A 15874-nucleotide genomic window follows, 5' to 3' on the forward strand; every position below is an offset into this window, starting at 1 on the left:
CCTCTAGCCTCTATATCTGCGACAGCAATAACAGCTATCGCTGAGTACTAGGACTTAGTGGTGCACAACATTCTAAAATAATCTTTATGCAGAATTTAAAACATATTTATTCAAAAATTAAACTGAACATGCGATATCAATACAAAACATTGTAATACCCCTATGTTCGGTAGTGAGTTCTACTGTTCCGGTGACCAGTGTCTGTCCGGGCAGCTAGGATGCTTAGAACTATATTTAAATGTTAGTGAGGAGACACAAAATAATGAAATGCAAGAAAAAGAAAATATAAGAAAAACAAAGGAAAAATAATAGCAATGAAATGAAAGTAAGTTAAATGAGCCAACACCGCAGCAATGGTGACCGCACGGGAAAGTTACAGCGCAGGCAATAGCCGACCCCAGGACTACAGGAAACCCTTAGAATTTAGTTTTGAGACATGATTAAAAACTTATTGAAGTATAAATGTCATTAGAAATATCAAAGAAAAATTAATTTATTAGTACAAGGAAAAACGAGAAATCGAGAAAACGATAAAATTTGGTGTTACCAAAAAATCAGGAATGCAACCCGAATAGGGGCATTGTGATCATTTGACACCCCGAGTTATCTTTTGACCTAAATGTCCATTAAAAATAAATGATATTAAACCTTGAAAATATCATGAAAATTAAAATAGTGGTACATAATCTAAATAGTAAAACAAATGAGGAAAATGTGGGAATCTAGAAACTTTGGAATAAATAATATACTACATTAGTGCTCCACTAAAACCATATTTTGGACACCTAAAGAGTGAAGTGGGACAGGTGTAGGATCAATTGCTTTCTTCTTCCTCACAAGCTCACCTTGGCCGAATTTCTTCTCCCATGGAATCCTCCATTCCCATCCACCATTAAGCTTGAGTCCACCATTGATTTAGCCATCTTTTTCACTAGCTCCCTTCATTAAACTTGACCACCATACCTTGGATAGCATACTTGGAGCAAGAAAGATAAGTTTTGGTGGAGTTTTGAAGAAGTCCAAAAGAGGTAAGTGGCTATTTTCAATCCTTGTTTCATTAAAAGTATAACTAAGGTTGTGGGTAGTTGAATTATGGAAGAAGTTTGAGGTTTGATGAATTATTGGAGATGGAGCATTTCGGCAGCCATGAAACTTCATCATGAACAGCTTGTCCTTGCATGTAAATGGTTGTTTGGATGTTGATTTAAGTGTTTAATTGTATTGAAGTTGAATTCCATGTGTAAAGTTTGATTTGTAAGCTTGAAAAGTGAAAATGGAAGTTAATGTGTATGTGTAAACTTGTGGCAGCCTCATGATGAAGATTGAAGTGTTTAAGTTCATGAAATATTATTGAAATATTGTACAAAAAATGGCAGCATATATGTGTGTGGATAATAGTGATAAGGTAGGCAAATTGTTAATGGAAGTATGTGTGATAATTAGAAGTATTTATGTGCATATATTGTTGGGATTGAACTTTGTGAATTGTGACTGCATTTGGTGTATTTTGAAATGGTTATATTCTGTTCAAGTTGACCTATAATGTAGAGAATTGAATGGTTTTGGTTAGTGCCAAATGCAGAATGGTATGGGATGTGAAAATATAATTAGTAAACATGTGTTTGGTTTGGTGTTTGAAAAGCATATAGAGGGCAGTGTGCAAATGGACCTATAATCCTAAGTGTGTGACTCCAATTGGTATGACGCCAATTGGAGGTGAAACTAGGCACAAAATGTGCCAACTTTCATGAAGAAAGTCTACCAAAATTCTTCCTAGAAAGTGACTTGAAAAATGACCAAATCCGGATTAGTGACTTGAAAACCTGAAAATTGACCATTTGGGCAGCAGTTAGTGTTTTGGCCATAACTCACTCAAAAAAGGTCCAAATGACCTAAAATTTTTACCATGAATAGATAAGACATAGAGCTACAACTCTTATAAAGACACCAAAACCCAGAAATGACCATAAGCAAGTCAAAATGCTTGCATAAATCCGGGTATAAAAACTATCAGAACCAGAAATGACCTAAAGTTACCATTTTAGTGCAATCTGTCCAGCATTGGTAAATTGACCATATCTTGGTCTATACAAGTTAGAATGACTTGAAATTTTTTCCCCGCATGCAATAAGACATAGATCTACAATTTTTCTTCTTTGACCAGAAGCTAAAAACCAAAAGAAATAGGACTTTAAGCTAGACCAATCTAGCACACAAAAATTGAGAACTTGACATTTACATACAATGATGCTTGAAATAATTTGGCAATGAATGCCAATTTGTAAAAATGGTAAATTGCACTATATTGGTAGCATATTAAAATGCAAAATCTGACATATTGGTAACATTAAACTTAATTCACCTAGAGTGCATCAAGGGTCGACATTATAGGTTGACTAAGGAAAACAATAGAATTAAATAAATTAATTATGGAACCTTATGATTAGAAACAATTTAACTGAGTACTGAAACACTTTAAATTGTGTATTTCAGTTGAAAAGGATATTGAAGAGCAAAAGGAATATTGAGTCAAGGACAAGAAGTGACTCATCCGAGGTCTGTGCACAATATTTTTTATATTCACTGCTTTTACTGGAAAATTTATTTGGAGAAATGAGTTATGAATAATTTTTTATTGTTTTGGCTTTGGGAATTTTATTTGGAAATTATTGTGTTGCCTACTTTGCAAATGGAAATTTTGAGATAAAATGTGATTTTTTATTTGTATGAAATATTTAAATATTGTGATTTGGAATTGTTTTGATTCACACTTGGCATGGCAGTCCCTTACTCTGTTCCTCCTCCACTTATGGGGTTGAGTTTGATATTTGATTATTTTCCTCCCTCTCTGGCTTGCCAGTCTGAGGTGAGTTTGGATGAGTACTCATTAGCTAGCTAACCACCTCCCTCATTGATTTCAATTAGTGGGGTGAGTTTGTCTTGTCGTGGTGTACAATACGGCATGTTCGGAAAAGTTTGTGTCATGACCTAAGTTGTGTTATTGATTGGCAACATTGTGTTATTCAATTGTTTGATCAAATTTGTGTTATATGAGCTTTGAAAAATTGTGAATTGTTTGAATTGTAAATTGTCAATAAAAGTTTTATATACTGCATTTTAAATTGTTATTGTTGTCACACCCTACCCCTCTGTAAGGCATGACATGATCGCGTAGTATACCTAATGAATTGCCAACTTCGTCTACTGATAACCCATTAAATATACTACAAGAGATTTTAAAACTTTTCTTACTTTTTTTTACAGTGGTGAACAGTATTTACAGGTGTGTAAAAACTTTTTCGAACTGAAGTGAAATAGCTAACACATTTGAATTATTAGTAATTTCTGTAAAAATTTTGGCGAAGTGCCATCTATATTTAGAATAAAGCAGTTCTTCAAAAACCTGTAAAAAGCACTTCAAATATATTTCTCAATCTCAAACTCCAACATTTAATCAACATAATATGTTTCTCAACTCAAAACCACAATAATTTTTCAATATTTCCAAAGGCTGAGATAAAAGAAATATAGTACAAATTTTTCAAGCCAAAATAATTCACAATTTATTTTTATAACTTCAATGTACAATTTTAATTTACAACTGCTCAAAACCAAGAACACTATATACATACAGTGATCATACATTATAATACAAAATGCAAAATATAGTATACTCAATATACCCGATGATCTCTCACTGAAGCACTAGCAGCCTAGTCTACTGCCCTGTCGATCACTACTGCGGCGACAATGAAAGCTATCGCTGAGTAAAATTTACTCAGTGGTGCACAATAACAATTTGAAATGTGATATATAAATCTTTTATTGACAATTCACAAATCAAATGATTCACAATTTACAAAGTTCATATAACACAAATTTGATCAAATAACTGAGTAACACAGTTTTGCCAATCAATAACACAATTTGATCAAATAACTAAACAATACAGTTTTCTCAATCAATAATACAATTTGATCAAATAACTGAATAACACAGTTTTACCCATCAATAACACAATTTGATCAAATAACTGGATAACACAGTTTTACCCATCAATAACACAATTTGATCAAATAACTGAACAACACAGTTTTGCAAATCAATAACACAATTTGGGCCATGACACAATTTTTTCCACACATGCTGTGTTGTACACCACGACAAGACACACTCACCCTAATAATCGAAATCAATGAGGGAGGAAGCTATCTAAATAATGAGTATTCATCCATACTCACCTCAGACTGACAAGTCAAAGAGGGAGGAACATAATGTACCTATCAGAGCACTTGCAGGCATTACATATTGCCATCCCTGCAAGCTTCTGAGTTCACTCGTGAGAGTTCCCAAGAATCGTAGGCATTACGTATCGTCGTCCCTACTTTGCTCTGATAACACTAAACACATTTCATCTCAAAATTTCAACTTACAAAGTAGGCAACAAAACAATATTCAAATAGAATTCCCAAAGCCAAAACAATAATAAAAAAAAACTATTCATAACTCGTTTCTCCAAATAAATTTTCTAGTAAAAGTAGTGAATGTAAAAAGTATTGTGCACAGACACAATTTAAAACTATAATGTTCAAATAAATTTTTAAGTAGAAAATAAGAAATCAAAATTATTGTGCACAAACACAATTTAAAACAATAACATACAAATAATCATAATTTATTTCAATTGAAAAATTCAAAAGAAATAACTATTGTGCACAAACACAATTTAAAACAATAACATACAAATAATCATAATTTATATCAATTGAAAAATTCAAAAGAAATAACTATTGTGCACAAACACAATTTAAAATAATAACATACAAATAATCATAATTTATTTCAATTGAAAAATTCAAAAGAATAACTATTGTGCACAAACCTCTAATAACTGTCTCTTGGCTCTAACTCAGTGTTTCCTTCCCTTTCCCTGAGTCTTTGCTAACTGAAACACACAATTTGAAGTGTTTCAGTATTCATTTAAACTGTATCTAAGAATAAGGTTCAATAATTAATTTATCGAATTCTATTATTTCCTTAGTCAACCTAAGATGTCGACCCTCGATGTAGTCTAGGTGAATTAGGTTTTAATGTTACCAATATGTCACATTTTATAGCCTTTTAGTGTTGGTACATGTTACCCAATTCATTTCCATGTATAGTGCACTTTAGTGCAATTTGTCGGATTCCGGTATACTAATTTGACCTAACCAGATGACCTAGTTTCCTTGGTTTTCAGGTTTTGGTCAAAACTACAAACTTGTAGATCTATGTCTTATTGCACGCGGGGAAAAATTTCAGGTTATTCTAAGTTTACTAGACCAAGTTATGGTCATTTTACTATTCCTAGTCAAAATGCATCAAAATTGGTCACTTTAGGTCATTTTAGGTCATTTTAGGTTCGGCCAGTTTTTGGACCCAAACTTGTGCAAGTTATTTGACTTGCTTATGGTCATTTATGGGCTTTGGTGTCTTCATAAGACTTGTAGATATATGTCTCAACTATTCATGGTAAATATTTCAGGCCAATTGGACCTGTTTTGAGTGAGTTATGGCCAAAATACTAACTGCTGCCCAAATGGTCAATTTTCAGGTTTTCAAAGCATTAATCCGGATTTGGTTATTTTTCAAGTTACCTTCCAAGCAGAATTTTGATAAGCTTCCTTCATGAAATTTGGCACTTTTTGTGCCTAGTTTCACCTTTAATTGGTCTCATACCAATTGGAGCCACACACTTAAGGTTCTAAGCCAAAACACACACTGCCCTATTGCACATTGTCCATCACTTAATCAAAGGACACATTTAACATTACCAAGTTACACATTCATGCCACTTCTGTTTTGTACCATAACCTAAATACATTTCACAACACATTTTTGGTCACTGTGGCAGCTTATAACCACACTCAATATGCACCTTATAGTACAGAATTTACCAAGTCCAATTTACACACAATTTAACTACATAATATGGCTCATTTACATGTCCAAACTCAATCTCTTACATACATGTACAAGCTGCCACAACAAGTACCATAATTCATCCATACAATTCCATAAACCAAACCATGAAATAACATTTTTTCGGTTCACAATTCAAGCTGCCGATTTGTACCTCACTTTGAATAAAGTTCCAAGCTTCCAAATTCAAGTATACATTCACATATACTTAGTATACATCAACCAATTTATTCCTACACATATAAACACTTAATCTACCATTTACAAGCAAGAATAAACTGCCCTTAAGGAGTTTCCATGGGTGACAAAAATACACATCTCCCTTAATACATCAATCTCCAAAAATCTCTCCACAATTCAAGTACCCATAACATCCTCACAAACTTTAATGAAGCAATAATCAAAAACACATACTTACCACTTTGGAAACTCTTCAAAACCTCTCCAAAACTTGGTCTTCTTGTTGCCTATCTACTGCCCACGGTGTATGGACAACTTTTAATGAAGGGAAGTGCCAAGAAACAAGCTTGGATAGCTTGCATGGAGCTTTCAAGTGGACGGCAATGGTGGATTCCCTCAAGACACTTTCGGCTGGTTCTTTGGGAGCTTGAGGAAGAAGATGAAATCTGTCCAAAATGATGAGTAAGTGGTCCACTTTGATGAGTGAGTGGAGCACTAAGTTATGTTTAATGTTTATTTATTCAAAAGTTTCATTTTCCCACATTTAACTCCCCATTTTTGCTATTTATATTAGGTACCACTAATTTAATTTTTCATGAAATTTTCCAAGTGTAATATCATTTATTTTTAATGGAGATTTAGGTCAAAAGATAACTTGGGATGTCAAATAACCACAATGCCCCTGTTCGGGTTGCATTCCCGATTTTTCGGTAACACTGGGTTTTGTCCATTTTTCGATTTCTCACTTTCCTTTGTACTAATTAATTAATTTTTCTTTGATATTTCTAATAGCATTTACACTTCAACAGACATTTATTTAAGTCCTAAAAATATTTTTCAGGGTTCCCCGTGGTCCAGGGCTAGTCAACGGTCCACGCCCCGATTTCCCGGTGGGATCACCTATCACTAGGGTTCTCGGCTCATTTAACTTGGTTACATTTCATTGCTATTATTTTTCCTTTATTTTTCTTGTATTTTCTTTTCTTGTATTTCATTATTTTATGTCTCCTCATCAATATCTAAGTGTAGTTCTAGGCATCCTAGCTATCCGGACAACATTGGTCACCGGAACAGTAGAACGCACTACCGAACTTAGGGGTGTTACAATTGTGCACCACTGAGTAAATTTTACTCAGCGATAGCTTTTTCATTGCTGTCACAGGTAGACAGACGGACAGAGCAGCAGAGTATGCTGCTTGTGCTACATTTTGAGATTTCGCCGGGTATATTGAGTATGCCATACACTGCATGTATATATTGTACTTGGTCTTGAGCAGTTATAAACTAAAATTGTAAATTATTTTGGCTTGTAAAAATATTGTGACATATTTCCTTTATCTCATCTTTTGGAAACACCGGAAAATGGTTGTTGAATTGAGTTGAAAATGGTTAAGGAATTTATTGTGTTGAACAAATTTATTAGAGTTTGGGATTGTAGAAATATATTGGAAGTGCTTTTTACAGGTTTTTGAAGAACTGTTTTATTCAAAATACAGATGGTACTCAGCCAAAATTTTTACAGAAATTATTGATACTCAAATTTGTTATTTGGTTTCACTTCAGTAGAAGAAAATTTTTAACACCTATCAATAGTGCTCACCACCGTAAAAAGAACTAAGAAAAGGTTTAAAATCCCTTGTAGTGTATTTAATGGGTTATCAGTAGGCGAAGTTTGGTAATTCATTAGGTATACTACGAGATCATATTATGCCTTATAGAGGGGTAGGGTGTTACAAACATGATTTACAAGATTTTATTTCAAACAATTTTATTTCAAAAGTCTCAAAATCATTTACATAAAAACACACAGTTAGATCATGCCATTCGAAACAACTATAATCTCAATAGCCGAAGGCTAAGGAGAAGTCACAACACAGAGCTAGCTAGCTTAAATATATGGGAACTCATTCTTTTTCTTCTTCTACTGGCATACACCTCAACACTTCAGCCAGAGAAAGAATCAAAATTCGAAACTGATTTCCCCCACTGGTCATGCTAGTGAGATGTTCAAATATATGGTCATGACACTGTGGTTTCAAAACTTATCTTAACAATTTACTAAACATTTATTGCCATTTCAAACATACACAAATAAACTTTCAACAATTCAAAGCAAAAGCATAATACACATTTCATGCACTTTGTAAATGAATTTTAAAGCATATTGATGTTGTGCACAAACCTTAAGCGAGTCGCCTCTTGGCCTTTACTCGATCTCTCGGGTTCTTTCCCGGTATTCTTTTCCACTAAAACACACAGTTTTACAGTGTTTCAGTATCATAACTCATTATAAATCCAAAAATAAATTCAAATTCACTTATACCTAGCTTTAATATGCTAAACTTGGCATTCCTTAAATTTTGTATTTCGGAGTTACTATTTATAATACTATTCAAGTCAATTTATTGACTTTTTAATGCTTAATAGGTATGAGAATTCTAATTTCACTCACATAACACATTTTGGTTACCTAATTTGTTGGTTTTGGTTGTTTTCTCAAATCTTAAGTCTTTTAGGCACAAATTTCAAATTTTCAGTTTTGGTGTCCTATTTTGTACTGTTCCATTAGTCATGTTGCTGTTAGAATTTGGCTAAGTTCTCTTCATAGAAGTTGTTCCTTATTGTCTTAAATTTATTTCCCTTTTTGAATCACTCCATTTGGAGTTTTGTAGCCCATGTTATAGCCATTTGAATCATAGCTGCCGGATTGGATTTAACCTTGATTTCTAGGAAAATTCTGGTTCTGGCAGTTTTAGGTCACCAAATGTGGGTGACTAAATGACTTCGTTAAGTGCATAATTTGGGTTTGTGTTCTTCATGAAAGTTTTAGTTCTATATCTCAAATTTCCATTGGTAAAATTTCAGGTCATTTAGACCTGCCTAGCCCAAGTTATGGCCAAATGAACAAATACTGTTCATTTGGTAATTTTTGTACAGGTCAGATTGCCTAATCCGGATTTGGTCAATTTGTTCACTAGGTTTTAGTCACATTTTAGTCATGATTCCTGAATGAAAAATGTGTCATTTTGTGTCTAGTTTCATTTCCAATTGGTCTCACACCAATTGGGCTTGTAAATTTTCAGTTTTAGTCCCTAAAAGGTACCTTGGTCATGGTGCCTGCAGCATGTCCCTAATCAATCCGAATTTGAACCTAATTCTAACACTTCCAACATACTTCAATTGGTCACAAATGACCATTTCTCAGCTCCAACAAGGTCAAACACATCATTTAACAAATTTTCACATTTTTGTCTTCCAAACCCTAGGTGCCAAAACCCTAACTATTACATTTAATTAATTCTAAGCATACTAACATCACTCCATCACTCAATTAAGCTTCCTAACATAATTAATTGAGCTAAGACACTTCAACATCTCCTAACCCCATGGCTACCAAATTCTCACTCCCATTATTCAAGTATAGTTTCTTTATTTCTAATGAAATTTCATCACATTTAAACTAAAATTCATGCATTTGATAAAAATCTAAGCTTGAAGTTACACTTACCTCAATTTGTGAATTCACTAGTTCTTTAATTCTCCACTTTCCTCTTCCTTTTTGTTCACAATATGCTTGTCAATATCCAAGAATAAGATTTACTTAAAGGAGTTAGGGAATTTATAGAATAAAATCAAGCTTTTAAAAGCTTGAGATGGGTGTTAATGGTGGAAAGGAATGAGAGAATTGAGAGAGAAAGGGAGGGACGGCAAGGAGAATATGAGAGGATAAAAAAATTGTTTTTCTTTTCAATTTTAACTTTATTTATGTCATAATTATCTCTAATTTTCATAATTTACAAATTTAAAGTAATTAGGTCATGCATGATGTCATACTCTTATTTTATTTTCTTTTTTTTTTCCTTTACTTTTTTATTAGTTCTTTAATTTAATTCCTAATTCTGAAATTTTCTTTTCTCTAATTTTATTTGACAGTTAGGTCAAGAGTCAGCTCTCAGGGTCAATTGACCAAATTGCCCCTCGTCGGTTCGATCCGGTTTGTAAATAATTCAATATTTCTTATGGATTCCTGACCTAATTATTTGACTGGCTTAACAATTCTTTTTCGTGATTTTCTCTTTTCCACTGTGTTCGTAATAGTTGAAGGAACGGAAGCGTGAAAAACACAAGTTTATACCATTGAATTCAAAAATTTTCACCTAGGGTCACATGCATCATGCAAGATTTATTTTTATCTATTTGATTTCAATGATAAACAACATATTAAAACTCTTTTAATATGTTTTTGGATCTGTATTTGCCATTTAAGATTTTAAAATTAATCAGATTAATTTTAGAACCCTAAATTAAATCAAGAACGATTACACTAACCTCTTGATGCAATCGCAGTGTATGCGCCTTTGAGATTCGTCTTGAGGACACGGATGTTGTCCCTCTAGCTTGTCCACACTAAGAACACCTATGGCAGCCCTTGAACAGCTTCTAAAGCTTTTTCTATTAATTAGAAATTCAAGTTCTGCCTTTTAAGAGATTAGAGATGTAAACAGGACACTAGAAACAATTTCTAGTGTTCTTAATTCAAGAGATTGATGGCTAATCTCTTTGAATTGATAAGAGATGAAGAAGAATAGAGGGAGGGCTGCAAAATGGCGTGACAAAGGAGTGTGGCTGCTGGTTGTGTTTTATTTTCTCATAACAACACTTAAATAGCTAGGTTAACACATTAAACCCTTGCCACATGTCACCCTTTGATTAGCTCTAGGTTTAAGTGACCCAATCACATTGTGCCAAGTGTCAAACCTATATTTAATCTTGATTTTAATCATCTTACATGATTAAAAAAAAACATTTGGCAAGCTTATGTGTTATGCCATGTGTCACCATCTCATGGTGCCACGTGTCACACTGCAAAATGACCAAAATGCCCCTGTGTCTTAATTTTGAGTTCTTAACCCAAAAAAATTATTTTATTCTTCTAATTAATTTATATCAAATATAAATTAATTAATTAATCTTTATTAATTAATTTCTCATTAATTAAATTCATATTTAAACACTTTAAATATAAATTTAACTTATATTATACATCCAATAATCTAGATTTGGTTTCAAGTCATGCTAGGGACTTTGCAATCTAATTGCAAACCAAACCTATTTAATTAATCAATTAAACTCTTTAATTAATTAATTAAATCATATTTAAATAGGTGATAACTTGTGTATGTGTATGACTTACTAGGCTCATCACTAATTGGCAATGAGACATGATATCAACTCTTAATATCATCAGAACTCTTTCTTACCATAAATGATTTCTCTAAATCATTTTATGAACCTCATAGACCATGGTTAACACCTAGCATAGCATGCCATGGCCACCCAATTAGCAATAAGGTTTACCTTAAATGAACCTATAATCATATGTTACCATGCACTAGAATCTCTTTGTTACAAAATCCCAACTCAAGCTGGAGTCATGGTTTATGTCAAACTCGATTTGCTATGAATATTATGTTCTCTTTTAATTCCAGTTCTTGATTAAAAAGATTTTCTCATCAGAAACTCTTTTCTGAATAAATCTATCTGTCCTGGCCAGGAGCTTGAAACATCAAGAACAATTAAATGAACATAGGATTTTATCTCTATTTACTTAGAGGAACAGATTCCATCTTGATCAACACCTACCTCCATATAAAACTAGTAGGAGCCAACACATGCCCATATACCCATACACACTACAAGTATGAAAGCAGTATCAAACTCAAACTACCTATATACAAGATAACTGTGCTATCTCAGGTCTAAAGATTATATGCACTGATATGATTTATGACAAAACATTGACAAGAGTAAACTCCATGTGCTTGTCATAAGTGTCACTGGTTCGGCCTACTTATCATTTATAAGTGCCTATCATGTTTGTTATATGGCATGAGACTCACCATTCCATCTTATTTATATCTCATATAAATAACTTGGGAACAAACATGAATACAATCTTTCTGGATAAGTCATGTCCTTATTATGAAGTATCCTCGATTGTGAACCTATTTATGATACTTCGTGCTAGAAATATTGTCACTCATATTCTTAACAACTTAAGAATAATATTTCTAACAAAATATCAATGGACCTTTTCTATTACACATAAATATATTATGTAAACGGAAAAGTGGAAATGCCTTTTATTAATAAAAATATGTACAAGATACATACTAAATGATATGCTCTAGGGCATACTACTAACAATCTCCCACTAGCACTAGAGCCATTCATTACAATATCTTATACCTATCTTCTCAAGATGTCGATCTAACTAAGTCTGTAACATAGGCTTAGTGAATGGATCAGCTGGATTTTTTAGCTGATGTTATTTTTTCTGCATGGCTATATCGCCTTGCCCAACTATATTTCTGATAATGTGGTAGTGCCTTTCTATGTGTTTGGATTTTGGGTGAGACCTTAGTTCCTTAGCCTGTATGACTGCTCCATTATTGTCACAGTTTAGTGGAACTACTGACTCAATGGAAGGAACTACTGTAAGTTCTGTCATGAACTTCTTTATCCAAACAGCTTCCTTTGCAAAGATCTCGATGCAAAGAATATACTCACCTACGTAGTGGAATCTGCAGTCGTGCTCTATTTGGAACTCTTCCAACTGACTGCACCTCCATTACAAATGAACATATATCCAGAGGTAGACTTTCTATCATCGATATCTGATTGGAAATCAGAATCAGTATAACCATCCAATTGCAAGTCTCCACCTCCATAAATCAAGAATAAATCCTTAGTTCATCTCAAGTACTTAAGAATATTCTTGACAGCTATCCAGTGTTCCAAACCTAGATTAGATTGATACCTGCTAGTCAAACTAATAGCATATGCGATATCCAGCCTAGTACACAACATTGCATACATTAAACTTCCAATAGCCGAAGCACATGGAATCCTGGCCATCTTATCTCTTTCTTCAGGTGTCTTTGGAGACATCTCTTTAGAAAGATGGATACCATGTCTCACTGGTAACAATCCTTTCTTGGAATCAAGCATGTTAAACCTCTTTAACACCTTTTCCAAGTATAGACTTTGGGATAAACCAATTATTCGTTTCGCTCTATCTCTATAGATGCGAATCCCAAGAATATAGGTTGCCTCCCCTAAGTCTTTCATGGAGAATGTATTTGACAACCATACCTTTATAGTCATCAACATACCTGTGTCATTACCCATCAACAGTATGTCATCCACATATAAGACAAGGAAAGTGATAGCATCACACTAACCTTCTTATATACACATGGCTCATCCTCATTTTTGATAAAACCAAAGGATTTAATGGCTTCATCAAAACGGATGTTCCAACTCCTCGAAGCTTATTTCAACCCATAAATGGATCGCTTTAGCTTGCATACCTTGGAACCATTTTGGGATTCAAAACCCTTAGGTTGTTCCATGAAAATGTTTTCTTCAATGTATCCATTGAGAAAAGCTGTTTTGACATCCATCTGCCAAATCTTATAATCATAGTACGCAGCTATTGCTAATAAAATCCTAATTGATTTAAGCATGGCAACAGGCGAAAAAGTCTCCTCATAGTCGATTCCTTGCCTTTGGCGAAACCCTTTCGCTACTAGCCTTGCTTTATAGGTACAATGCCTTCAAGTGGGTCAATAAGATCCCAAACTTGATTCTTATACATGGAATCAATCTCGGATTTCATAGCATCAATCCATTTTGAAGAGTCTATATCTGATATAGCTTCTTCATAGGTAAGTGGATCATCTCCATGATCTACTTCTTCATGAGTAGACAACTCTTGTTCTTCTTCATGAAGAAAACCATATCTCACTGGTGGGTGAGATACCCTGGTTATTCTACGAGGAACAGCTGTAGATGTTTCATCAATGGGTATAGGTTGACTAGATGGATCTATATCCATCTGATCTGTTGGTTGGTCAGAATTCTCCAATTCTAACTCTATTTGCCTTCCTTTGCCTCCTTCTTAGACAAATTGTTGTTCAAGAAATGTGGCATCTCTACTTATCACAACTTTTGTGAAGTAGGTAAATAAAATAATATCCAAAACTATCTTTTGGATATCCAACAAATCGACCTTTTTCTGATCTGGTCTCCAATTTATCAGTGTTCAGCTTTTTGATATAAGCTGGACAACCCCGAATCTTAACATGCTTAAGACTTGGTTTTCTTCCATGCCATATCTCATAAGGTGTGGAAGAAACTGATTTTGATGGAATCCTATTCAGAATATACAAAGCTGATTCTAATGCAAATCCCCAAAAGAAGATTGGCATATCAGTATAGCTCATCATACTATGTACCATATCCAATAGGGTACGATTTCTCCTTTCAGATACACCATTCAACTGTGGCGTTCCTGGAGGAGTCAGCTGAAAAACAATGCCATGCTCTCTCAAGTATTCATCAAATTCAGTACTCAAATATTCACCTCCACGATCTGATCGAAGAGCTTTAATATTCTTTCCTGTTTGATTTTCTACTTCAGATTTAAATTCTTTGAACTTTTCAAAAGATTCATGTTTGTATTTCATCAAATACAAATACCCAAACCTTGATTTATCATCAGTAAAGGTAATAAAATAATGAAAGCCCCCTCTAGCCATTTCTTTAAATGGACCACATACATCACTATGTATTAGCTCCAAAATATTTTCAGCTCTTAGCCCCTGTCCAACAAAGGGTGATCTAGTCATTTTGCCCTGAAGGCAAGATTCACAAGTTGGAGTAGGCTCAGAGCCCAATGAGGATAGAATCCCCATTTTCTCCAGTTTTGCAATCCTATCTTCTGCAACATGACATAACCTTAAGTGCCAAATATATTTTGAACTTGAGTTGGTTTTCACCATGGCATTGCATTCATTTAGATTGCTATACTCTAGCCAGTGGAAACACTTTCATCTGGCAATGGAAACACTTTCCTGTTAGCAATAGAAACACTTTCCTGTTGGCAGTGGAAACACTTTCCTTTGCCTTTGTCAGCTTTGGTCTTCCCTTTCTGTTTAGCTATTTTCTTAGAAGAACCAGGAATCTGAGGTTTCTTTTTCTTATTGCCCTTCTTCTTGTTGGATTTTCCAGCAGAAGAAGATGCAACCAAAGCTACCTCTTTTCCTTTATTGCCTGGCATATTCTTTTGGGCAATAACCAGTATGTTGAGTAAACTAGCTAAGGTGCATTCCTGTTTAGTCATATGAAAATTTGTCACAAAATTCCCAAAAGACTCAGGAAGGGACTGAAGGATCAAATCCGTCTGTAGTTGGAAATCCATGTTGAAGTCAAGATGTTCCAACTTCTCAATCAGCCAAATCATCTTGTGGACATGATCCCCAACATTCTGTCCCTCAGACATCCTCATACGGAACAGCTTTCTAGATATCTCATACCTAGCATTCCTGCTGTGCTCACCATACAACTCTTGTAGGTGAAGGAGGATCTCACTCGCACTCTGCATGTTCTCATGTTGCTTCTGTAACTCATTACTCATGGAAGCAAGCATGTAACACTTAGCTCTCATAACATGTTCCTTCCACTTGTCCAAAGTTTCATGTTCCTCTTGTGTGGCCTCTAGAGGTAAGGGACCAGGAACATTTGAATCTAGAACATATCCTATATGTTCAAGGTTCAGGACAAGTTTCAAATTTCTTAGCCAATCAGACATATTAGGTCCTGTCAACCTATTGTGATTAAGTATGCTTGCAAGGATATTGGATGGTGGTGGTTGTTTTGTGCTCATTTT

This window comes from Hevea brasiliensis, chromosome 8 (assembly GCF_030052815.1).
Source record: "Hevea brasiliensis isolate MT/VB/25A 57/8 chromosome 8, ASM3005281v1, whole genome shotgun sequence".
NCBI classification, from domain to species: domain Eukaryota; kingdom Viridiplantae; phylum Streptophyta; class Magnoliopsida; order Malpighiales; family Euphorbiaceae; genus Hevea; species Hevea brasiliensis.